Source organism: Trichosurus vulpecula, chromosome 6, assembly GCF_011100635.1.
Source record: "Trichosurus vulpecula isolate mTriVul1 chromosome 6, mTriVul1.pri, whole genome shotgun sequence".
Lineage (NCBI taxonomy): Eukaryota > Metazoa > Chordata > Mammalia > Diprotodontia > Phalangeridae > Trichosurus > Trichosurus vulpecula.
This window is the reverse complement of record NC_050578.1, coordinates 42533827-42559599: the sequence shown is the minus strand read 5'-3', so window position 1 is coordinate 42559599 and position 25773 is coordinate 42533827. Positions and strand designations below refer to the sequence as shown.

Sequence of the window (25773 nt, the reverse complement as noted above, 5' to 3'; positions counted from 1 at the left end):
CTAATTCAACTTTAGAGCACAGTGATGCACCCTTAGGAATTGGACAGAGGTGAAAAAAAATCTTTCTTCATATCTGCCCTGATCCTCTCCCAGAGCTACACTATTGGGGAATTGTTTTGTCTGTAGCTAGCTTTGTGACTCTTTTTTACATATTTCTGAGGTTGCATGTCATTCAAGGAATACATGAAGTGTGACTAACTAAAAGCAATGAGCCTGCTGCTTTTTAGTTGGCAAATGGAAGCTGAAGAGTGATTACAAACAGAGCCATGTTTCAATGTCTTTCAGTTTGGAATAATAATATTTTCAAGGTTACTTGATCAGACTTTGGCTAGAAGCTATGGTGAATATACCACCTTAGCAGTTATGACAGATGTCGATCAAACCAGTCAATTCTTGTCAATTTAACAAGCATTTATTAAATACCTACTATGTGCCAGGCAGGCAACATGCTAAGCTCCAGGAATAAAAGAAAGGCAAAGAACAGTCCTTATTTTCAAGGCTTTCATAGTCTAATGGTGGAGACTATATGTAAATAGCTGTGTGTGTGTGTGTGTGTGTGTGTGTATATATATGTATATATATATATACACACACACATATATTATATATACATACACATACATATATATACACACATACACACACATACATATATATATATATATATATATATAGGATACATTGCAGCTAATCAGAGGGAGGCATTAGAACTAAAGAGATTTGGGAAAAGCTTCATGTAGAAAGGAAGATTTTAGCCTGGGAAGCCAGGAATAAGAAACTGACTTGGTTAAGTGATGCTGTTATTCAAATTACCCAATCCATAATCCAGTCATTAAGCAGCCAATAATGGAAGTTTGTTTTAGTACAACATCTCCTATTTAACAAACATCTAGTGAATTGAAATGAATGGAATTCATATAAATTTCCAAGAGCTTGAATTTGAATATCTCTTAACAGGAAGAAATTCTATCAATGTTGGTTAAAATTAGAAAGGCTCTTTGTGGGGGGTGGGGGGAGAACAAAACAAAACGAAGCTCTTTCATCTCTTAATTTGCATAATCAACATTTATTTTTGAGAGTTACCTACATGTATATTGTTATTTTAGAAAATGAGTAACTTAAGGGATTTAAAATGCTTTTGCCTTCCATTTCTACAATACTGGTTCAAATATAGCCAAGATTAATATTGGTTTGCTTTAGGAGAAAAAAAAATTCTTGTAGTTTACTAGAATAGTAATAAAATACTAATAAGAAGTATTTTCTAAGGGACTAATTTTCACTTCATGTTCTAAGATATCAGTTTGCTTTAGTCATATAACTTTTCAAAGAGCCACCACTTGTATTCTTCTGTCTTGTTAATCAGCATTAACTCTGCTGGGGACACTGAGTAAAGCAAGAAAATCATCAAGATGGAAATGTCTATATGGATAGAGAATATTTTAAGAGGGTGAAAAACCTATAAGCAGACTGATAAACACTGTCTACAGATAATTAGAAAGTCAAATGTCATTGTTATAGATAAAACAATAGTACATTTGGAAAGTAATGACTCCAAAACAAATCTTACAAGTTTAGTGGTTTTTCATTAAAGCATAATAAGAGCAGATGAAAGAATAATGTAGAAATGATGAGACAATGAAAAACAATGCTGAATAAAATGTATTCTTACTCAAATAGAAAAAAAAATGCAAAAACCACTATGTTAGGGTAGAGTGAGAATTAGATTTTGAGTGAAATTATTTAAGTCCAAATTCCAGCTCTGCTACTTACTTCTTGTCTAACTTAGGGCAAATCAATTTAAATCTCTGGGCCTCAGTTTCCTTATAGTTGGACTAGATAAACTCCATGGATCCTTCTATTTCAAAATTCTAAATCCTATGGAATTGCAATTAACATCTATACTAAAAAAAAGTCTACATCAACTGAGAAAGAAAGCACTTTACCAAACTTCTCTTATACGACAAGAACCAAACCATGTAGGGATAAAACTGAGAAAGAGAACTTACTGATTGATCTCAATAATTAACAGCGATGCAAACATTAAAAAAAATCCTAGCAAAAAAAACCAAAACTATAGACATAGTGGGAGTATGTGAGGTTCATACAGGAAGAGAAAAAAGAATTCTGAACTTTATTGTAAGTAAAATATTAAACATTAAAATAATTATCTATATTTCTCAAACATTTATTGTGGAGGGGCTAGGAAAAGAAGAATAGATAAAAATGAAGAGGAGAGGCAGCATGGATGCTATTTCCCAAATATATTGCAATTTATCCCTACACTAAATGGGCTAGAATCTATAGAAAGCTTCTCATTAAGTGGCAGCAAATTTTACACATCATTGCTTTACCCAGAAGCTATGACTGTCCTAAAAAAAACCAAAGATCTTTGGGCTTCCATAATTATTCCCCAGCTATGATGAAATAAATATTTTGAGCCGTAGGGATAGTTGAAATATAATTCTCAAAAATCAATTTCTCCACTTCAGTATTTACTGATGAAAATAATGTGCCAATTATTAGTCTAGCTAGTTGACAATTTATTTGTGCCTTTGGTCATCGAAACATGTCCAAAGGATTCATCTTTAAATATTTTAAATGCTTCTAAGAAACAGTACTAAATCAAACAGCTTCTGAAAACATAAAAAAAAAAATACGGAACATTAAGGTTAAATTCTCAGGAACAGATATACTTTATACATTCCTAACTTATTTTCTGTCTCATCTTCACTTTTCATATTGGCTTCATGTTTTGAATCTATAAGAACTTTCAAGCCAGGGAAAGTCATCCTAGTTAGCTCAGTTCCTTTGTCTGTCATCTGTAAAATTCCAAGGGTCAGCAGCAGGTAGAATAGGGAAGAAAAGAATGTAGGTGTGTGTGACCTTTAATCTTCTCTTTTATACGTTGTCCCACCCCATTCTGTTGTTCTCTAGCTTCTCAGGCTCCCCTAGTTGATGTATCCTCCTTAGCCTGATCTTAGACCCTAAACCTCTTCTTGTTTTCTCTTCTCTAACCAGTTAGCTTTCTAGGAATAAAGGTCTCTGATAAATTAATTTTCAGTGATGTGTTCATGACACCTTATGTGTTACCCAGCCCTGAAATATATTTGCATTTCAAAAGAGGGCTTCTAGAGCCAATAAAGCTTGGATTTCCTTTCACTGAAATACCTAAAGGATACCCACATTAGCAAGTCACATTACTAGTCACAACCTCACCTGCTATAAAGAAGGAGAATTGGGATCACCTCCAAATTTAGTTCTACATGCTATAAGCAAGTTACTCAACTTCCACGGACTGTGTTTGCTTTTCTTTAGTAAAATAAAGGGGTTGATTGAATGATCTCTAAGGTTTCTTTTAGTTCTAAAACTGCAATTCTATAAACATAAACTTGTTCTTCAAATTGGAAGAAAAATGCTTCCACTTATTGGGGCCATCTCACTTACCTTTACTCATAAATCTAACTGTATAATGTTTATATCATTATGAAACTCAGCATTCAAAACTGATTTATCACAAGCCACACAAGCAGCAGTAAGCGGCATCCTTGTCAAAGAGATCTAAATAACAGATATATCTTTTGGAAAGTTCTTTCAGTCCCCCAAAAGAGGCTTTTAAGACAGAAGTTCACTTTCTTAAGTTTCAGGCAAGTCATAAATATTTACTTCGAGGATCCATTACCCCATCCTGTATTGATGTATATTGCAACTTTTCTGAGCATTAGAAGATGGTCTTCCACCAGTTGGCTGATTCTCAGATAACATATACCTACTCCGTCACTGTAGCCAGACATTTGTTCTAATTCTTTTCAATTTGATAGGAGCTGCCAGAATTTGATCTCATCTGTCATGAGCTGCTAGAACCCAGGGTCACTTCCACATCTCTATGGAAAAGAACTTATGTACAACCACCCATTAGATTTTTATTTTTAAGATTGTGGTCATGGGTTGTCAAAGGACCATAGGATCACATCTGTTAAACTTCTCACCCTAGAGAATACATCTGTGACCTTCTCACCTTGAAAGGTCCCTTTGACCTTGAAGCCCTGTCTTCTGATTGGTGGGTTAATTATGAAACCTCCATTTTAAAGAATCACTAAGCCATCTAATGTTTGTGACTCCATTCCTTTCCAAGTGGTGATCATGACTCTACTGAATCTCTGGACTTCTCCATTACCCTCACCCCTGTTTTTATGTGGTTTCTTCCTGCAATTAGAGGTAAGCTACTTGAAGAAATCAGAGACATTCTTTCTTTATGTTTGTATTCTCAGAATTTGCCATTAGACAGGGAAAATACTGTTTAATAAATGTTAGTTGACAATTTAGAAGGGATCTTCAGAGTATTCTAGTCCAGTCCTCTTCATTGTGGTACAAGAGTGATCCTGATACCTGGTACCCTGGATAATGGTCACATAGGATGGGCAGGAATAGGTTGATTGCAATATGTGTCCCTGGCATGAAGGCATGCATATCCGTGATGTGTGGACCAGGAATGTAGATGATTTGGTGCAAGTAACGACAATGGACAAACTAAATCCATTTTTAAACTGATAATTCATCTACAAAGGCAGCTAGGTGGCACAATAGACAGAACACAGGACCTAGAGTCAGAAAGACTCATTTTCCTGAGTTCAAATCCAGCCTCAGACACTTACTAGGTGTGTGCCTGGGCAAATCCCTTAACCCTGTTTGCCTCAGTTATTTCTGAGCTGGAGAAGGAAATGGCAAACCACTCCAAGTATCTCTGCCAAGAAAACTCCAACTGGAGTCATAAGGACTCAGACATGACTGAAAACAACTGAAAAACAATTCATTTACAATTTAGAGGCTAGAATTAAATGTCTTGACTTGGGCCTTATTATATCACCAAAAATTTTTTTCTCCTACAACAGAAATTCCTTTTCAGAAGAAATAAATAAATGGAGAAAAATGATATATGGAGGTAGCGGAATTCTCCCTGACAGAATTCAGTCTATTGTTGAAGGACAGAATTGCCAATGTTATCATAAGGTCAATAAAGAAATTCATACAGAACAGATTGTACTAAGTGCCCATAATAGATGTTTGCCAGGGCTTACCAATATTCCTGTTACAAAAAGAGGTAGTTTTCTCTTTTTTTAGATTCCCTATGAACAAGGACAGAAAAATTTGGATTTGGTTCATAGTCGCAATGCAAATATGTTAGCTTGTAAATAAGATTCTTTTTATAGTCCCATCAGTAGTTAATTACAATTCACAGCTACAGTAGGCTTCAGCCAGGCCAGGCTACCCAACCTGCCAAGCCTCTCCCTAAAGCTGAATGCCAAGACTGTGCTCATTATAAATCCAAATTTTTCCTCTCTTCCTTTTTGTTAGTCCAAAGACACTTTCAACAACCAGATGTCACCACTCTAGAGAGAAATCACAGCTCAACCTTGACTTCATGTGGCATTTGTACACATAGATGGTCATCTCTAGAGAGAAATTACTTCAAATGGCAGATGATAAGAAGTATTTTGAGACCTAGGATAAAAATTAAGCTAACTCTTGCAGAAAGATGGAACCAAGTCTGTGAAGGGGACTTCCTGTTATAGGAGAAAAACTGTCCCTTAGAACTGCTGAATGTAGGAATGTAGTGTAAAAAAAAAAAAGAAAAGATGCCACTAAAGCTACCTGTAGCTTTTTAGAAAAATGAAAAGCATTCATTTAGATTAAGTACTTGGGGACAAAAGAAACAAACAAACAAAAAAAAGCCCCAAACAAAAACAAAAAACCCAAATCACTCCCTTAAAATACGCTTTAAATATGCATTACTGCAACATAATAATTAATTGAGAGGTATCTTGGCTGAGCCTCAGAATCAGGAACGCTTGAGTTCAAATCCTGCCTCCACTATATACTGACTGAGGGACCCAGGGAAAGTTCCATAACCTCTCAGTACTTCAGGCAGGTCTCTCAATTGAGGGGGCATACAAAGAGTTGTTGATTTGCATCTCTGGAGGAACTTTCCACTCTGAGCATCCTAAATAAAGAATCAGAGGTCTAGATTATCCCCTGCCCCGTACCCACTCTAGCCTAGATAGACAAATAGATAGACTGATAGAAAGATAGAGGAAAATTATATAGATAGAAAGAGATAGATGATAGATGGAGTGGATTTTACTTAACAAGAAACATCCTGAACATAATCTCATAAGTCATTCAGTCCTTAATTTCATAAATTAAAACACTGATGTAGCATAAATTTCCCAGTAGCACTTATTTATTGTTTTTTCCAGAGTTTCCTTAAATTAGTCAGTAAAACTTTTTCTTGCCCTTCAACATGATGTTTTTCTGTCTGAGTTTAGAAAGTTCAGGGACATTCTAAGAATGGCAACCAATCTGAGCATTTAATTTGGTAGACTTATGCCAAATGAGTCAATTACACTTAGATATAGATGGAGAGGGAAACTAGGTGATGCAGTGAACAGAACCCTGGGCCTGGAGTCAACAAGACTTGTATTCATAAGTTTAAATCTGACTTGAGACACTGTGTGACCCTGAGTAAGTCACTTAACCCTGTTTACCTCAGTTTTCTCATCTGTAAAATGATCTGGAGAAGGAAATGGCAAACCACTCCAGTATCTCTGCCAAGAAAACTCCAAATGGAGTCATGAAGAGTCAGATGCGACTGAAACTCCTGAACAACGAACAACAACACAGATGGAGAATCTTCGTCCAATTTTAGTTATTTAACATAATTGTTAAAGTTAGGAAAGGCATTTGTGTTCTTGTTAAGATGATTTTAGATTTTCAGCCATCTATACCATAATATGATCCTAGCCTTGTCCTACTTTGTTTTCATTGGGCTCAGTGATTTCAAATCTAATTTTCTCAGTATAGAAAGGCAAGTGTGAAAAGTTAACTAGTTTTTACATTAGAAAGTAAAAAGTTTATTTAGGAAAAAAAAACAGTTTATTAAAAAGAAATTAACTTGTGATGGCAACAAAATCAAACCAACCATTCTCTTAAAATGAATCAGCTAATACTGTAACATACTTGAAATGAAGCTGTTAAGCTTTGTATTTAGAAAAAATGGTAAAGCAATCAGATGTCTTGAAACCAACAGATCAATATGGTACAACCATGAATTTATTTAGAAGAAAAAGATCATTATATTAGGCTCCAAATCCACTCCTGCAGCCCAAACAGAAGTATGTCTGTTTAGCTTTTAGCATCCTTATTCCCTATCCGTATTTCCAGACCAGAATTACCAGCTGTCAGCATTTCCTGTCTACTTTGCAGAGAACCAGTAACATCTCTTAGTACCCAGAGAATTGAACGTACTGTAGAGTAAGTGAATGGCCTTAAACCCTGTTCCAAGACAGACTTACTGACAGGTAGCCAATGAGTGCTCAGAAGTCAACATTACTCTAAGGCTTTAAGGGGCTTCTGAATAGTTGTTCAGTCATATCTGACTGCTCATGATCCCATGGACCATATCACACTGATACTGTTCATGGGGTTTTCTTGGAAAAGACGTTGGAGTGGTTTGACGTTTCTTTCTCCAGTGGATTAAGGTAAACTGAGGTTAAGTGACTTGCCCGGGGTCACACAGCTAGTGAGTGTCTGGTCTGCCTCCAGGCCCAGAGTTTTATCTTCTGAGTCATTTACTTGCCCCTCCAGTATCTTATGTACTGCAAATGAATTTGGAAGAGTATCAAAAAATATAAATAATGACCTGTTCAGAGATTGTGGATAGCTCAGTCATCTACCAAGCATACAAAAAGATCGAAGAAGATGGGGTGACCCACGTGTTATTCTACCAAACAAACATCTATCTGGAAGGAAAAAATGGCTGGAGATGGCAAAATGCAATCTCTTATTTGTCACAGATAGGTATACGGAAAATTTAGTTAATATTATGACTGTGAACATCTAATGAGATAATATTTGTAAAGATAGTAGCAGCTTAATAAATAATAAAATTAATAAAATTCTCCTTTCCCCACCCCATCCTATGAGTCTTCTCTATTGTCTTTAAACCTTACTGTATTTACCACTAAGAAGCATGATATTGATGCAAGGAGTAGCTCAAATGATAGACGAAATGGTTATGATTTCTCTGGAAACAAAAAAGGCTAATATTTCTTTATTTAGCCCTTTGATTCATTTGAGGTTGTTTTTTCTATGAGCTCATTTCTATCTATTTTATAATACAATTTTCAGTTTAGAAATCTTCCCTATGCCTGTTTTGTGTTTATAATACTAATTTTGTGTGTTTCTACAAGTGGTTCCATCCTTCCCTCCTTTCTTTTGCTTCTAACCATTGTTGTTATTTATTCCACTGTCCATCAGACTTGTTTCTGACTCAATCACTGATTAAACAGCATGCTCATTATAACAGTAACTCAGGAACACAGAATACAGAAATTAATGGAATCTTATGATTGTTAAGAATTGTTTTAAAAGAATGGCTTGCTGACAACATGTTCCAACAGTAACTGTGAATAACAAGCTGACTGCCATTCTTACTCTGGGCATGGAAGCTGCCAAAATGTCTGTAAAATATTCTTTGTGTATCCAAAGGATCCTTTGCTTTATCACAACATAACAAACAGCCTGACATTCTGAGCATGTCCGGATGTGCAGTCTTAATGGTACACTGGCAGAGACATTTGGGATATGACTGGCAATTCTGCTATGCTATAGCTTTGCATAGATATCTGGACAGGCTTGCAATGAATCCATGCTTAATATCGCTTAAGCAAAAACCAGCCGGTAATTCCAAACAGATAGAAATGATTTATAAAATGATCATCTTAAGGCAGATTTTTAAATACATCAATCACTTTTAAATTGATTTTTGTGAGGATAAAACTAAGATGAGATCAGAAACATCAACAAGGAAGTGAATTATGACTTCCATTTGTGCAGTATTTGACAATCATGTACCATTCTATATTAATTTACATTTGTTAAATGAACTTAGTATTTTTATATTTGTGTACATTTCTGTCAACAATAATTGTTTCAATATTATTTGCAACATTGGTCACAAAACGTCAGAGACTATGTTCAAGAGAAATTTTTTAAGAGCGACCTCTAAAGATTACTTACAAAGATTAAAGGCTGCTATCTGTGAAATGGGAGTTAGTGTGCAGTCAGTCCAGAAGATACCACTAAACATTAAATACATGGTCCATTTCAGTTTTTAAATGGTGCATTTCTGTCTTTAGAGATAACATGCTTTTCCAATGGAGATAAGCTCTACAGCACACAAGACTGGCCCTAGTACAAATGCTGTGCACGGTGTTAAGTTCTTCTTTTAAAAGTTGTAGTTTAAATTCAGGCAAATTCATGCAGGGTGTTTTGTTGTTGTTGCCACCGTTCTTGCCGAAAACAATTATGAATTAAATTAAATAAAACTTACAGTCCATAGGCTGGGTAAGACAAGCATACAATTAAGTATGTAACATCGAAAGGTTACTGAATCTGGTATTATAAATACAAAGCATGGTTTGATAAGTACCACAAAATAAGGATAAGCAGGCTCTGGGAATTCAAAGCCATTTCACACTACTCGACTTTCATATTTCTTCACCCCTGTTCAGCAAATGGCAAGGCCACCACCTTCTCTTCCTAGATACTCTCTCCTCCTGAGTTTTCATGGAACTTCTCTCTCTTCATTCTCCTCCTAGCTTTTTGATTCACTCATTCTCAATCTCTTTGGCGGACCTTCATCCATGTTATGCTCAGGAATTGTGGGTATACTCTAAGATTTTAAAACTGTCTCCCTCTTTCTTTCCCTTTCTCTCTCTCTGCCTTCCCCTCCTCCTGGAGCCAAACCCTCCCTTCCCCTCCTCTTCTCTCGTCTTTTCTACACTCTCTCACCATCACTATAGTGATGTCACTTTGGTCCTCTTCAAGAATGAAGGACAGCAATCCACCAATCAACCAACCAACTCTCTCACTAAGTAATCTCATCAATTCCCAAGAATTCAAATATTATCTCTATGCAGATGAATCCCAGATTTGTATATCTAGCTCTAGTTTCTCTCCTAGGGCAGCTAGGTGGCACAGGAGATAAAGTGCTGGACCTGGAATCAGAAAGATTCATCTTCCTGAGATCAAATCTGACCTCATACACTTTCTAGCTGTGTGATCCTGGGCAAATCACTTAATGCTGTTTGCCTCAGTTTGCCTCATCTGTTAAATGATCTGGAGAAGGAAATGGCAAACCACTCTAGTATCTTTGCCAAGAAAATCCCAAATGGGGTCATGAAGTCAGACACAACTGAAAAACAACTGAAGTGTCTCTCCTGAGCTCCACATCTCACATCACCAACTGCCTACTGGGCATTTTAACTGGATTAGTTATCTCATACTCAAAATGCCCAAAATAGAACTCATTATTATGACTTAAAGGGAAGGGGGGAAGGGAATAAGCATTCATGTGTCAGGTCCTGTGACAAATGTTTTCTTACAAATATCATCTCATTTGATCCTCAATGCAACCCTGCAAGGCCTGTTCACTATTCTTCAAAGATGGTGCTTCTTCTCTTTATACTCATTGTCTTTCCTCTTAGAATCCTTGAGTTCTTTCAAAACCCATCTCAATTACCACCTTCTGTAGGAGGCCTTTTCCTGCTCCCCTCCCCAGGTCCTAGAACTTTTTTCTTTTAAGATTATTTGAGGTTATATTATTATTATTATTTTTAATTATTACTATTTGAGATTACATTATTGGTACTGATGTAAGTAAGTAATTGTCTCCTTCATTAAAATATAAGCTCCTTGAGAGCAGAGTGTTTTTCTTTGTCTTTCAATTCTTAGTTCCTGGCACTGTGCTTATACAGACTAGTTCTTCAATGTTTATTAACTGACTGATTAATTGATTCAGCATGAGGCAAGATTAAGTTTCCTTGGGGGAATCATGAACTGATTTCGTACTATTTGCCAGACACTGTGCTAAGCACTTTACACTTATTCTTTCATTTAATCCTCATAACCACCCTGGAAGGGAGGTCCTATTATTATCTTCATTTTACAGATGAGGAACTGAGGCATATAAAGATTAAGTGACTTAACCAGGGACACAAACCTAGATAAGTGTCTGAGATTAGATTTGAACTCAGATCTTCCTGACTCCAAGCCCAGAGATTGGACAGACTGAAAGTAGAAGACAATGGACTTTTGTAGGTTAGGACATTCAAGAAATATGTACTATGTAGTAGGTAGTGAAGGACTGGAGTTCAGAAGAGAAAAAAAAAATGTATGGATGTATAAATTTAGTAGTTGATGTAGTTCCTACAAGTAAGGAGTATAACAAAAGAAAAGAAAAGGACCTATAAAGAACCCTGGGATACCCACACCAAGAGGCCAGGAAATAGCTCCAACAAAGAAGACTGCATGGCATAGTGAAAAGAATATTGGATTGGGATTAATAGCATCTGGGTTCAAATCCTGCCTAAGTCACTTTACCTCTTTTGTAACCTCTATAGATCTCAGTCTCCTTGTGTGAAAAATGAGGGGATTGGACTAGGTAGCTCATTGGGCTCTCTGTCTCTTTATAGCCCTAATTCTGCTTCTGTAACTGAAAAGAAACACTTAGATGTGTAAGAGGAGAACCAGGAGAGACCCATCACCTAACACAAGGGAGAGAAAAGGTATTCTAGAGGAAAGGGTAGTCAATAGGACTAAAAGTCAAAGAGGATAAAGAATGAGAAAATACCACAGAATTTTACAATGCTGCAGATTGGGGAGGTTAAAAGTCTCACAGGTACATAATTATCACAGGAGAATGAGGTATTGGTTAATAGCTTCCTATTGCAGATGACAAAAATATCTCCCTGAATTCCTAATAAAATTTCAAATTAAAAATGTTTCATGTTTCACTGATTCACAAGGGTGGGTTTCAATTAGCATTGTTAAAGATGATCAAATCTACTTTCTGAAATTGATACAAAATTAATTTGAAAAAAATCACTGATTTAAAATGTGTAATGCTAACCTCAAAATACCTTTCTTTCTAGAAGATTTTTAACCAAATTGAATCTGATAATTAAGTGGAATTCCTTTCATTTTCATTAAGACACCTCCCTCCCAAAATACCTGAGAAACCTGACTCCAACTGCTAAGCTCATGAGAGCAAGCTGCTATCCTCAAAACAATCCTTCACCTGTGATTATGAAAAGCACTTTCTCTTGCTAATTTTTATGCCTTACATTTCCTATATTTAAAGTTGTGTGCCTAGAGGATTATTCAAACTAATTAGGAATATGGCAGTCTTCAGTATAATCATGGGCACATAAAGAATTAGAGGACAATATGCAAAGGACAATAGGTACGTTATCTCCTTTGATGCTCACAATAACCTGTGAAATAGTTAAAATACTGTTACACTCATTTGACAGTTGAGGAAACTGAGGCTGGGAGAGGCTAAATTGTCTTGCTTAAAGTTACACAGTCAGCAAGAAATTAAATATGATACAATACAAACATTGTCATATAAATACAGAGGGACAGGTAAAGAGAATGGACCTCTGATTTTAACTGAATTTTGATTGCTAGGGATTAATTTCATCTTGTCTGGAAGATGGGTTTTAAGGCATTTCCTGTGATATGTATAAGGATAAATTTGCTTCTTAGAATTTTGTGACTGCAGGTATTAGCCTTCTTCCGGGGAAGGCCAATAAATTGTTATTGCTTGCTGGAATACATATATATATATATATATATATATATATATATATATATATATATATATATATATATATATATATATATATATATATGTGTGTGTGTGTGTGTGTACATATACACAATTCCACATGTATACACACACACGCGCACACACACACACACATATAGACACATACACACACTATACATACATATGCAGAGGTACACTGGTGAAAAAAGATAAAAGATAAAAGCAAGACATACTTTTAAATTTAATCTGAATTAACATTTTCTCTATCACTTTCTTAAACATAGACAATCAACAAAACAATCAAGTCCTAATTTGCTGATATCTAAAGTGTAAATATTCACAGTGAAAAATTAACCATCAGTTTGAGCTGCCTCCAGTATACACACACACACACACACACACACACACACACACACACACACACACACACAATTTCATATAGCACTATTCATAACTCATACCTTCTCGCTCACTTTAGGAACTTTTTATTTTGGAATTTTATTGCCCCCTCCCTCATAGAATCTGAGTCAAAATTCGCATGTAGAATTCATATTTTTCCCTTGGAAAGAAATCTGCAAGTACCTACATCAGAAGGTCATGGGACAATTTAGAGCTATAATTTACTGGAAAACTGATTCCCATATTAGTTATTGTCCAGTATCTTTTTTTTTTAAACCAGATCCGTGATTTCTTTTGTGCAAGGAGCTCCTGGTAAAGAACTTGCTTTCTTCATTCAAATCTACAGTTACCCCACAACTTGGAGTGTTTCCTGCTGCTGTGAGAATTTAAGTGACTTGCTTAGGGTAACACAGGTAGTCTATATCTGAGGTAACACTTGATCCCATGTCTTCTTGACTCTGAGGTCAGCTTTCTCTCACTTATGCTGTGGTGTTGATGAGGGTTTGGGGTGAGAGGTGCTCGACACCCCAAAGTACCGACACGCCGGGTCCTGCCGAAAGAATTCGACTCAAGCTTTCTCAGCCAAGGGAAGGGATAAAGTTTATTAAGAGTTAGCCAAATAAGCCTGCCCCGAGAGATCCCACCCCTTGCGACGCCTGTAAGGAAAAAGGGCCAGACCCATCTGAGCTAGATTGGTTCTGACCAACCTCATGGAGGCAAGATGGAGATTATATACACAAAGGTTGTGGGAGGGATTGAGGGGTGGTCTGGGGTGACCAGAAGAGGGGTCTAGGGAGGGACTTAAGGATGAGGTCAGACTCCAGGGTGGGGGAAAATAGCTGAAGGCTATATGGAAATGACAACCCATCAAGGGCTGGGGTAGGAGCTAGGGTATAGATATTTTGATCAGGATTAAGGATGGGAAACAGGATTAAGGGTGGGAAACAGCTGGACAATGGACGACTGGGCAAGGTAGGCATTTGGGCTTAATGGTTGTAGCCTCAGGCCAAGGCCAGGTCGAGTGGGAAGATTCAAGGAGAGTTCAAGGGTTCAAGGGGTTCCCAGAGACTGTGCCCTCATCAGTGTCTCTTCCAGTATGCTTTCATCTCTAAAAACAGTCAACATATTGACCCCCTCCTTACTTATAACTTCATAGATAAGGGGCTTCAGTAACCCCATGGAATATGAGATCTATAAGATTCTTCACCTCCTCCTTGTTAACCAACTTTGAGCAGATGGCAGGGAGAAATATTCCAATGCTGCTCCTCCACTAAGATCATATCACTTTGGAAGAATTGAAAACTTACAGACCTTCAGAACTGGTTCTGGAAATAGCAGCATGAAAAACCAAAAATTTGGGACAGTTTGCCCTACCCTGGGAGCAGAGCCAAACATTAATATGAAGTTAAAAGTAAAGAAATAGGCTAGGAAATGAGCAAAAAAAACAAACAAAAAAGAATCTGAGTATAGAAAGTTAGTATGGTGACAGGGACCATCAAAACTCAAACTCAGAAGACAATGAAATCAAAGTAGCTACATGCAAAACCTCAAAGAATAAATGTGAATTGGTTTCAGGCCCTGGAAGCGCTCAAAAAAGGATTTTAACAATCAAATAAGAGAAGTAGAGGAAAAATTGTGGAAAGAAATGAGAGCAATGCAAGAAAATCATGGAAAAAAAAAGAGTAAACAGCTTGGCAAAGGAGGCACCAAAATACTGATGAAAATAACAACTTAAAAAAACAGAATAGGCCAAATGTCAAAGAGCTGGATCCTCAACTCTTTTCTGGGTTAAATAATAGGCAGAAATGTGTGTTTTACCACTTCTCACTTCTCACAAAAACATTTAATGAGCTGCAAACTCACACAAAGCACAGTCCTAGGAATTACTATGGATAAAGAAATGTAAGATTACTTTTTTACTCAAAGAATTTAAAATATTTTTGGAGACAAAAAGCTCCCTCCTCCCCCCAAACCACAACTCTGTTTTACTTTTCCATTCACTCAATCCATTTCCTATTGATTTGCAATCTAGTATTTCAAAGCAGTGCGCCAAGAGCTAAGATAATTTGCAATGTAGGTAGGGGATACTGAGGACAAAGGAGGGTGGAAAATTCTACCACTTCATTCATTTGGAACCACTGGAGATTACTTTGTAAATAGAAGTGTTTATGGTAAATGTGCTTCCTCTGTATAAGCTCTTCAAGTTTGCATTGTGTTATATCTTCTATATTTATTTTTGGGATCAGCCCTGTTTGGGATTTCACTAATGTAGAGAAGAGGAGAGTAGGGAAACCCACTTCTGGAATACAAAATAAGTAAATGCTCTGTATTTGCTTAATCCAGAGAACTGCCTAGGGCAGGGATGTTAAATACTTTGTCCAAGGCTACATAACCAAATCCCAGAAGAGATTTGATTCATATCTCATTTTCCTAACTTGGAGAACAGCTCACTCTTCTCTACTCAGAAGTATCAGATTCACATCCTAAAGGCAGTATAGTGTGGTCCTAAGCAGATTAAACTGTAATTGGGAAATGTTTAACAAAATGAATAAAAATGAAATAAAACAAAGACAATGTTAATTTGTGTTTCTCTAAATCAATATGTGACCCTTAGGAATTTGTTTCTATTTGAGTTTGAAACCTGCACTACACCCTGCTGTCTCTCTAATCAGCATCTGTATCTACAAAACTAACTAAATGAATAGAACTAGAGAGAGAACCTCTAGCATATTTGGTGGATTCCCCACAAAAGATTTAACAGAAAGACACGAACAAGAATCAAATGTTTTATAAATACCAAAGAATCCATGACTTCCATCCATGACTTGTTGGGCATACTCTCTCCAGTGGTACAGATTACCACCCACTTACAATTTCTTCTCTTGTGCAGCTCTCTTCTGTGTCTTCCCACAAGCCCTCCAATAAAGATTCCTCCAAATGCCCCAAAGGCCACCAGGGCGCTTCCACCATGTATTTTAACATTCTCAAAGTACCAGTCCAGCAGTGGGGTTGTTTTATATGCTCTTTTCCACTTTCAACATATGAATTGCCTACTTCCTCTTCCCAACATACATTGCCTTGATGACATAATTTCTGTCCTTTCTGAAGTTCACTTTTAGTTGGTTGCTAATAAGCTACGCCTAGGTCTATATATGCTCATGCCTTATCTCTTCTTTGCTTTACAATTTACATTCTTTTAAGGATTATGGAATTCTATGATTTGCTACATTATAATATAATCAAAAAAAGCTGTGTTTAAAAAAATAAAAATAAGAAAAATTTTTTGTGGGGGATGTACGTTTTCTGTTTGTTTTGTTTTCAATTAGGGAGTAGTTTTGGATTGCTAAAAACACTGCAAATTTTCTTTCCTAAATCAATTTTGGCCCTGGCTCACTCTTCAGCCATAAAGACTGCCTAAGGTATTTGTACTCAATGGCCAGTCCATCCAATTTTTCATTATACTCTAGACAATAGGCATTCATCAATCCACTTGGTGTTTTCTCTACAGATTGTTAGGCTATACTCTTCTCATCAGTTATAAAGCACATCACCAATCAAATAATCAATAAACATTCATCTCCAGTCATTCTGATCTATATCTTGCCACCATACCCAGCTGGCTCCTAAGGAGAAAGTGAGGCTGGTGACTTTGCACAGCCCTCTCTCACTTAAATCCAATTCATTTGCAAGTCATGGCAACACCTCCCTGATGTCATGGTCCTCTTCAAGAATGAAGGACAAACAACAACAACAAACATTCATTAAGTGCCAGGCATTGTGCTAAGTTCTGGGGATACAAAAAGAGGCAAAAGACAGTCCCTGCCTTTATGAAGCTTACAGGGGAGACAAAATGTAAACAAATATGTAACAAAGTAAGCTGTTACTGTTATTCAGTTGTTTCAGTCTCACCTGACTCTCCGCGACCCTATTTGGGATTTTCTTGGCAAAGATACTGCAGTAGTTTGCCATTTCCTTCTCCAGTTCATTTTATAGATGATGAAACTGAGGGAAACAGGGTTAAGTGACTTAACCAGGACCACAAAGCTAGTAAGTATCTGAGGCCAGATTTGAACTCAAGAAGATGAATCTTTCTGATTCCAGGCAAGAGTACCTACTCCCAAAAATATTAATTACCTGGTGATTAGTTCTCTGGTAATGGCCCTATCTAATGTTAGCCAGATGTCAGATATACAGTACATAAATAATAGGAATAACACAAATAAAGGCCCACAACTGAGGCCTTTCCAAGTTACTAAGTATTGTGACAGCAGCTTTGGGAGTGGAGGACTTAGAGTCACCTCTCTGCTAAAATGAGGCATTTCTTTTTAAATGAGCAGAACACAAAAATATTGAAATGTAGGTATGGCCTTGGAAATTGAAGGATCTTTAAACATTGTTTGTTTGAATAAATTTTAAAAATTGATGGTCACTGCAGTAATAGTTGACTACTGTCTAAACTTGTTGTCCATGTTGACTGAAGCAGGGGAGCTACCAGGCTTTGGAGGAAGCCTTAGAAGGTCAGGATCTCATTACATTTGTACTTGGACAAAGGGGTTGGGTCAGGAAGCATGAGCTCGTTGGAAGAATCACAGAATTTGAGAACTGAAAGGGACTTTGGTGACCATCTAGGAATACCAGTTATAATATAATATACACCACTATACCATATCTGATGAATGATTCTCCAGTCTCTGCTTGAAGACCTCCAGGGAGAGAGAACCAGATACTTTTCGAGTGGCCAATTCCATGTTGGGATAGTTCTAATTGTTAAAAAAAAAAAAAAGGTTCCCCCTATGTTAAGCCTACATTTGACCTTTTGTAAATTCCATTCCTTGGCTCTTGGTTTTGTCCTTTGGGGCCAAGCAGAAAGTCTGCTCTTTCCTCCACACGATAACCTTTCAAATACATGAAGATAACTATCATGTCTCCTCTGAGTCTTGTCTTCTCCTGGTTAAACATCTCTAATTCTTTCAACAAAAAAAGAAATGGAAAGGAAGTGTTTAGAGTAGTCCCCAGAATAGATGGAGGAAAAAGCCTCCTGTGTAGGCTGCCTGTCCATTTCTGAGAAAAACAATTTATGGAGCTGAGAGATGAATGTAACTTCCTGATGGGACTGAGAAGAGAGGGGCAACAAGGATGAATTTATTTTGCCATCTCCAAACCCAGGAATTCTGGCCGAAACCTAATGACCTTGAAGTGAGCAAAAACTACTCTACCTGCAATAAATCCAAAGATTCCTATACTGCTTATACCAACATGAAGTTCTGCAGGAAATAATTTATTCATCACCAGATCTATCCTCACAAGGGACAGTGTTTTCACCATGGGGCCACTTCCCTAACATGGATCTAGGAGAGGCTGCATTGCTCCTACATCAAATGTGTGCATGTGTGTGTGTTGGGGAATTAAGAAGGATTCTGTCAATCGTTTATCTTCTTGTGCATTACTTAACAATTCTGCAGTAAGTGTGTAATTTGATTTATAGCTCTTGCATAGCCTTTGAAATACAGATATATACTGGAATGGGATTTTAGCTGTAGGATTTTAGCATTACCAAAAATATCCCAATGAAATTGAACCCAGAGTACATAGGGTTACCAAAGGTCCCCAAGTTACACTTTGGAGAGTATCTAACTCTGCTCTATATGTGAATAGCAAAGAATCTATTTTCCAGAAGAATCTATCCTAAAAATATATTTAATAGAGAAGAATGAAAGCATCATAAGAGAAAAGAAGAAAAATTCTCAGAAAATAAATTATTTTGAGGAGAATAAAGGAAAGAGTTAGCTGAAAGAAAAAGATGAACAGAAAATGTCAGTTTCCTTAGAGGTTAGATGTTAATGCTGAATACTTTTCAAATATGTCATGGTTTTCCACATTAAATCCAATTCTCTTTCTTTGCTATTCCTTCCAGAGAGGAGATACATTTTTCAAAAACATACTACTTTTTCAAGATTCAAAATAGTCAACTTGGCAGTTTCCATCAAGAACTAAGGAAATGCATTATCTCACTAAAAAAAATTAGGGGACATTAGTGGCATGACTACAAAAAGATAGCCAATTAGACAAAGACTCCATGACTCCCAAATCAATAACTACTCCCTTACTGTCTCTTAAGATACAATCGCTTTAATTTTTAAATTGTTAAATGCTCACCATATCTGTCATCTCCCATTTTTTTTTTTCTTTATGTTTGGGGAAGTTTGAAACTTTTGGTTAGTACATAAACCTATGGCTTCTTCTGTGTGGTTGTTGTTTTTTTTTTAATCTTGACTCATATTTTCTAATAGATTTTTTTCTGAGACACTGAAAGGTCTTTAGCACCTACAGGTCACCAACAGCATTCCAGGGGACACAGGCCATCTGCCCCACACAGAAGGCCCCCTGAAACTCAGCCACAGTCTAGTGTATTGGGGCCCCAAAGGCCCTTCCTCCCTCTCTTCTCTTTTCCACACACACATGGTACCAGGTGAGGCTGAGCAGGGCAGAGGGCTGACAGATAAAGACCTATGGGGTGGCTGGGCAGCATTCCACTTAGGGGAGGGAAAGAAGAGAAAAAGAGGCTTCCCCAGACAGCATGGAGGAGGAGGAGGAGGAGGAGGAGGAGGAGGAGGAGGAGGAGGAGGAGACAGATATTGAGGCTGAGGGAGGCCAAACAAGAGAAGGGCAGTAGATGGAAGTGCAGCCTTCTAGATCATGTTAGTAGAAAAGAGGATGATCAGGATGATGAGGATGCCCATGATCACACAGATGAAAATGCTCATTTTCACATTTTTCCACCAGAATTTCTGAGACACCTTCTCTGACATGGTCTTGAAATGTTCTGACATGGCCTCCAGGTTTTCCATCTTGCTCCGAAGATGATCCAGGTTTTCTCCCCAGGCCAGGATTCACTCCACATTTTGGGTCATGATATTCTTCACCCCCTCCACCTCACTCTGGAGGCTCCTCACCCGATTGGTCCCACCTCCAACACTGGGTTCCTCCATCTTTGCCTCCTGTCCAGCGGGGGCCCATCAACAGCTGGGACAACCTCTAATAAATTTTTTTGACATCTTCACCATGATCCGCCCCCCCGCCCCTTGCAGGGTTGCTAAATATAGGTTGACTTGGTTTGAAGGATCAAGTTCTTCATGGAATTGCCCTGAAACATAAGTTGATGAATAAGCTAAACGTCTTCAATATGGTCTTTTGTTTCTGGATATCATGAGGACTCCAAAAAGCAGATTTTTCTTATTGTCCTTCGGTACAAAAAGAAACTCCTACATTTGTTTCTTTGAGGAGAATCTGTAAGCCAACTTTCTTTAATTGAACCTTCCTTAAGTCATAAAATCACAGATTAAGAACTAAATAAGAATCCTTAAACATTGTGTAGGGTTAGGATATTGAGGGAAAGAAAGTGTAGGTGATTTGGCTAACATCATATTTGTAGGATGTGATATGATGTAGAATTTAAATCCAGATCCTCTGACTCCAAATCCAGTGTGCATTCATAGTCTCACAGATTCAGAACTGGAAGGGATTTTAGACATCATAGAGCCCCAATCTCTTTTTCACAAAGGAAGAAAATGCAGTATCAATATTGTTACGGTTCAGTTCCTTTAGTAGTAAGTCAAGTCATTCATTGGTCATTCAACAAAGACTTGACTCTCACCTCTGACTCAGACTCCCTCAATTCCTATAACAGTTAGCTAAGGACTACCTTCTACAGGATGTCTTTCCAGACTGCCTCAAGTGTTAATATCCTCCCTTTCAAACTACTTTGAATTAAACTTCTTTGTATTTAGTTAGTATTTACTCTATGTACCCTTTTTAATGTACATTTTTTCTCCCCTGATACTAAGCTCTTTTAGAGTAAGGATTCTTTTATATATGTGTGTGTGTGTGTGTGTATATATATGTGTGTGTATATGTATATATGTATGTGTGTATATATGTATATGTATGTATGCATATGTATATATACATATATACAGAGAGGCATGTGTGTATGCATGTGTATGTATTGTTATATACCAACATATTTTATATGTATGTGCATATACATGTATGTGTATATATGTATATACACACATATATACATATATATTTTCTCTAGTACCTAGCAAAGTACTTGGCATATAGTAGAGGCTTAATAAATCTTTGCTAATGTATTTCTTTATAAATATAAATGTATGTACACACATATGTTATTGTTAGGTGTTAGGTGACACAGGATCACAGGATCGAGCACTGGGCCTAGAGTAAGGAAGACCTGAGTTCAAATCCAGCCTCAGATGCTTAAGGCAGCCAGGCAGTGGTATTAAGATTGAAACTAGATACTTTACTTATCCTTGGGGAGTTGCAAAAAGAAAGTTGTGAGTGGGTGGAAAATCGATTGATAAAGAGGAAGTTGGAAGACCTATACCATCCCTGCAGAGAGAACCCTCTAAGCCAGAGGTGTCAAACTCATGGCCAACTACAGTAAGCATCACACAAAGCTCCTGACTGTGGCCAATCCAGATTAAAATGTAATTGGGAAATGTTTAACAAAATAAATAAAAATACAAAAGAACATAGATGATGCTAATTTGCAGTTTTCTTGTGTGGCCTATCTATTTGAGTTTGTGACTGCTAGGGTAAAGGCTTGAGTCAGGAAAACACAGGGCATGTTCAGGGGGCAGTTATTAAGTCAGTATATGAATACAAGCACTTATTATGTGCCAGTAACAGAAACACAGAGAAAGATAACAATAGCCCCTGCCTCAAAAAGCCCAAATTCTAAAAAGGGCCTATAACATGTAAACCCCGAGGTACATAGAAGGTTATGTAAAGATAATCTATGTGTAGGAAGGGAGCAAGATAGAGGAAAGGGGCAAGAAAAGCCTCTTTCCATTTAGTAGTGGTTGAGTTAGGTCTTAGAGGAAGCCAGAATCAGTTGTTGTGTGGTTGTTTATAGAAGGCAAAGAGGTGAGCAGGCAGACTTCAGAAAAACCTGGAAAGATGTGAATGAACTGATACTGAGTGAAGTGAGCAGAATCAGGAGAACACTGTACACAGTAACAGCCACAATGTGGCTAATTTTGATAGACTTATCTCTTCTTCGCAATGCAAGGATCCAAGACAACTCCAAAGGACTCATGATGGAAAATACTGTCCACATCCAGAAAAAGAATGATGGAGTCTGAATGCAGATAGAAGCATATTATTTGATCTCTCTCTTTTTCTTTTTTTGTTTGTTTCTTCTTCCTCATGGTCTCTCCCATTGGTTCTAATTTTTCTTTTCAACATGACTAATGTGAAAATAGGTTCAACATGAAAGTATATGTAGAGCCTATATCAGATTGCTCACCATCTTGTGGCGGGGGGAGAGGACAAATGGGGAGAAAATTTGGAACTCAAAATCTTACGGAAGTGAATGTTGAAAACTAAAAATATTTTTTCAAAAAAAAAGGCACAGAGGTGAATAAAAGAATAATATGAAATGACTTTAGAATGGTAGATTGATTCCAGGGTGCGGATAGCATTGAACATGAAGTTTTGACTTTATGTGATAGGAAAGGGCAAAATTCTGATGTATAATTATATCAAACACACCATGTCTCTCTGGGTATTAAATGGATGATCTATCTATGCATCCATTTATCTATCTATCATCTATCTCTCTATGTATTTATGTATATATACACACATACACACATATATATGTACGTTTATATGTATATATGTGTGTATATGTATATATGTGTATATATGTATATATGTGTGTATTTAATCAGGGATGATTTCTAAGTAGAAAAGTGATATAACCACGCTTTGTGAACAGTAAAGATGAATTAGGCTGCAGTATGAAGGACTGGTTGGAAAGTAAAGGGCAAGGTGGGGCAGGACAACTTCTTAGGAAACTACTGGATTATTCTAGTGAAGCAATAATCAGGGCCAGTCCTGATTATTGGATTGGAGATTATTGGATTATTGGATACAATGGATTGGAGAGGCATCAGGGAGACAGAGCAACTATTGTTTCATGGTGTTTTGGAGGCCAAAAGAGTAGAGAGTTTAATTCTACCACCTTATGATGATGATATTCAGGAGGTAGGTATTTGGACTACAAGAAGATAGTTTAATATACAGAAATAAAGATTTATCAAGAAAATTGGTGAGGTTGTACTTTCAATGAAAGAAATTTGAATTTGACTTCAAAGTTCTCACAATAAAACCAATGCTGGTAAAAGCTCATAACTAGATAGTTCTTTACTTTGCTAAAAACAACCCTGTGAGGGAGGTAGCTGAGATATTATCATCTCCATTTTAGAGATGAAGAATATGAGGGCCAGAAAGTTCAAGTTATCAAGTTAAGGTCACGCAGTTACTTTAAGTAACAGATGCAGTATTCAACTTCTTGTCTTTGAATTCCAAATTCATTGTTCTATTACCCACATCTCCATTTCATTTCCCTGAGACTCCTACTTCGATTGCTAAGCTAAAAATTTATAATTTTTTTTATGTTATTGCTTTTTTTTTTGAATTTCTTTATTTATTTTTAGTTTACCACATACGGTTCTACATAGTTTTGAGTTCCAGTTTTTTTCCCCTCCCTTCCCCCTCCCTCCCCAAGACGGCATGGAATCTCATATAACTGTCATGTATAACTTCGCATTGAATTAATTTATGCACTAGTCAAGTCGTGGAGAAGAATTTTGACCAATGGAATGAATCATGAGAAAGAAGAAACAGAACCAAAAAAAAAAAACCCAAAAACAAAAACAAAAAAGAAGCAAAAAAAGGCGAGCATGTAGTGCACCTCGATCTGTATTCAAACTTCGCAGTTCTTTCTCTGGATGAAGATAGTATTCTCCATCGTGAGTCCCCTGGAGTTGTCCTTGCACCTTAGGTTGCTGAGAAAAGCGCAGTATGTCAGGGTTGGTCCTCACGGAATCCACATATCTGTGGCTGTGCACAACGTTCTCCTGGCTCTGCTCCGCTCACTCAGCATTATGTCGTGTAGGTTTTTCCAGGTTATTATGAAGTCTGCATCATCCCCATTTCTTATGGCACAATAGTATTCCATCACCTTCATATACCACAGCTTGTTCAGCCATTCCCCAATTGATGGGCATCCCTTTGATTTCCAATTCTTAGCTACCACAAAAAGAGCTGCTATAAATATTTTTGTACATATGGGTCCTTTTCCCGCTTGTGTGATTTCTTTGGGATACAACCCTAGAAGTGGTATTGCTGGGTCAAAGGGTATGAACATTTCTATAGCCCTTTGGGCATAGTTCCAAACTGCTCTCCAAAATGGCTGGATCAGCTCACAACTCCACCAGCAATGCAACAATGTTCCAATTTCCCCACATCCTTTCCAACATTTATCATTTTCCTGTTTTGTTATTTTAGCCAATCTGACAGGAGAGATGTAGTATCTAAGAGTTGTTTTGATTTGCATTTCTCTAATCAGTAGTGATCCAGAGCATTTTTTCATATGCCTGTAGATAGCTTTAATTTCTTCCTCTGAAAACTGCCTGTTCATATCCTTTGACCATTTCTCAATTGGGGAATGGCTTGTATTCCTATATATTTGGCTCAGCTCCCTGTATATTTTACAGATGAGGCCTTTATCAGAGATACTAGTTGCAAAGATTTTCTCCCAATTTTCTGCTTCCCTCCTAATTCTTGTTGCATTGGCTTTTTTTGTACAAAAACATTTCAATTTGACATAATCAAAATTATCCATTTTGCATTTTGTAATGCTCTCTATCTCTTGTTGGGTCATGAATTCTTTACTTTTCCACAAATCTGATAAGTAAACTATTCCTTGCTTTCCCAAATTACTTAGAGTATCAACTTTTACTCCTAAATCATGAACCCATTTTGACTTTATTTTGGTATATGGTGTAAGATATTGGTCTATGCCCAGTTTTTGCCCTACCATTTTCCAATTTTCCCAACAGTTTTTGTGAAATAGTGTATTAGCCCAGAAGCTGGCCTCTTTGGGTTTATCAAAGAGTAGATTGCTAAACTTGTTGATTTCACCTACTTGTGTAACTATCCTATTCCACTGATCCACAGCCCTGTTTCTTAACCAGTACCAGGCAGTTTTGATGACTGCTGCTGTGTAGTACAGTTTAATATCTGGTGTGGCTAAGCCACCATCTCTAGCATGTCTTTTCATTAATATCCTAGATACTCTAGACCTCTTGTTTTTCCAAATGAATTTTGTTATTATTTTGTCCAGCTAAGTAAAAAAAATTTTTGGTAGTTCGATTGGTATGGCACTGAATAGATAGATTAGGTAAAATTGTCATTTTTATTATATTAGCTCGGCCTAACCATGAACAACTGATATTTCTCCATTTATTTAGATCTGATTTTATTCGCGTGAAAAGTGTTTCATAGTTATGTTCATATAGGCCCTGGGTTTGTCTTGGCAAGTAGACTCCCAAATATTTTATAGTGCCTTCAGTAACTTTGAATGGAATTTCTCTTTCTATCTCTTGCTGTTGGGCTTTGTCAGTAATGTATAGGAATGCTGAGGATTTATGTGCTTTGCTAAAGTTGTTTATTATTTCAAGTAGTTTTTTACTTGATTCTCTAGGATTCTCTAGATAAATCATCATATCATCTGCAAAAAGTGATAATTTAGTTTCTTCTTTTCCTATTCTAATTCCTTCAATTTCTTTTTCTTCTAAAAATTTATAATTTAATGATTGATTTGGAGATCA

The 25773-nt window shown here is 36.9% G+C and overlaps 1 protein-coding gene and 1 pseudogene across 6 annotated transcripts in view; both read right to left on the bottom strand.

Annotated features, from left to right (window-relative positions):
- CAMK2D (calcium/calmodulin dependent protein kinase II delta) overlaps positions 1-25773 on the bottom strand; it is a 354972-nt gene that overhangs the window by 160174 nt on the left and 169025 nt on the right. The gene's annotated exons all lie outside the window — the stretch shown is intronic.
- LOC118854007 lies at positions 19759-20058 on the bottom strand (annotated as a pseudogene).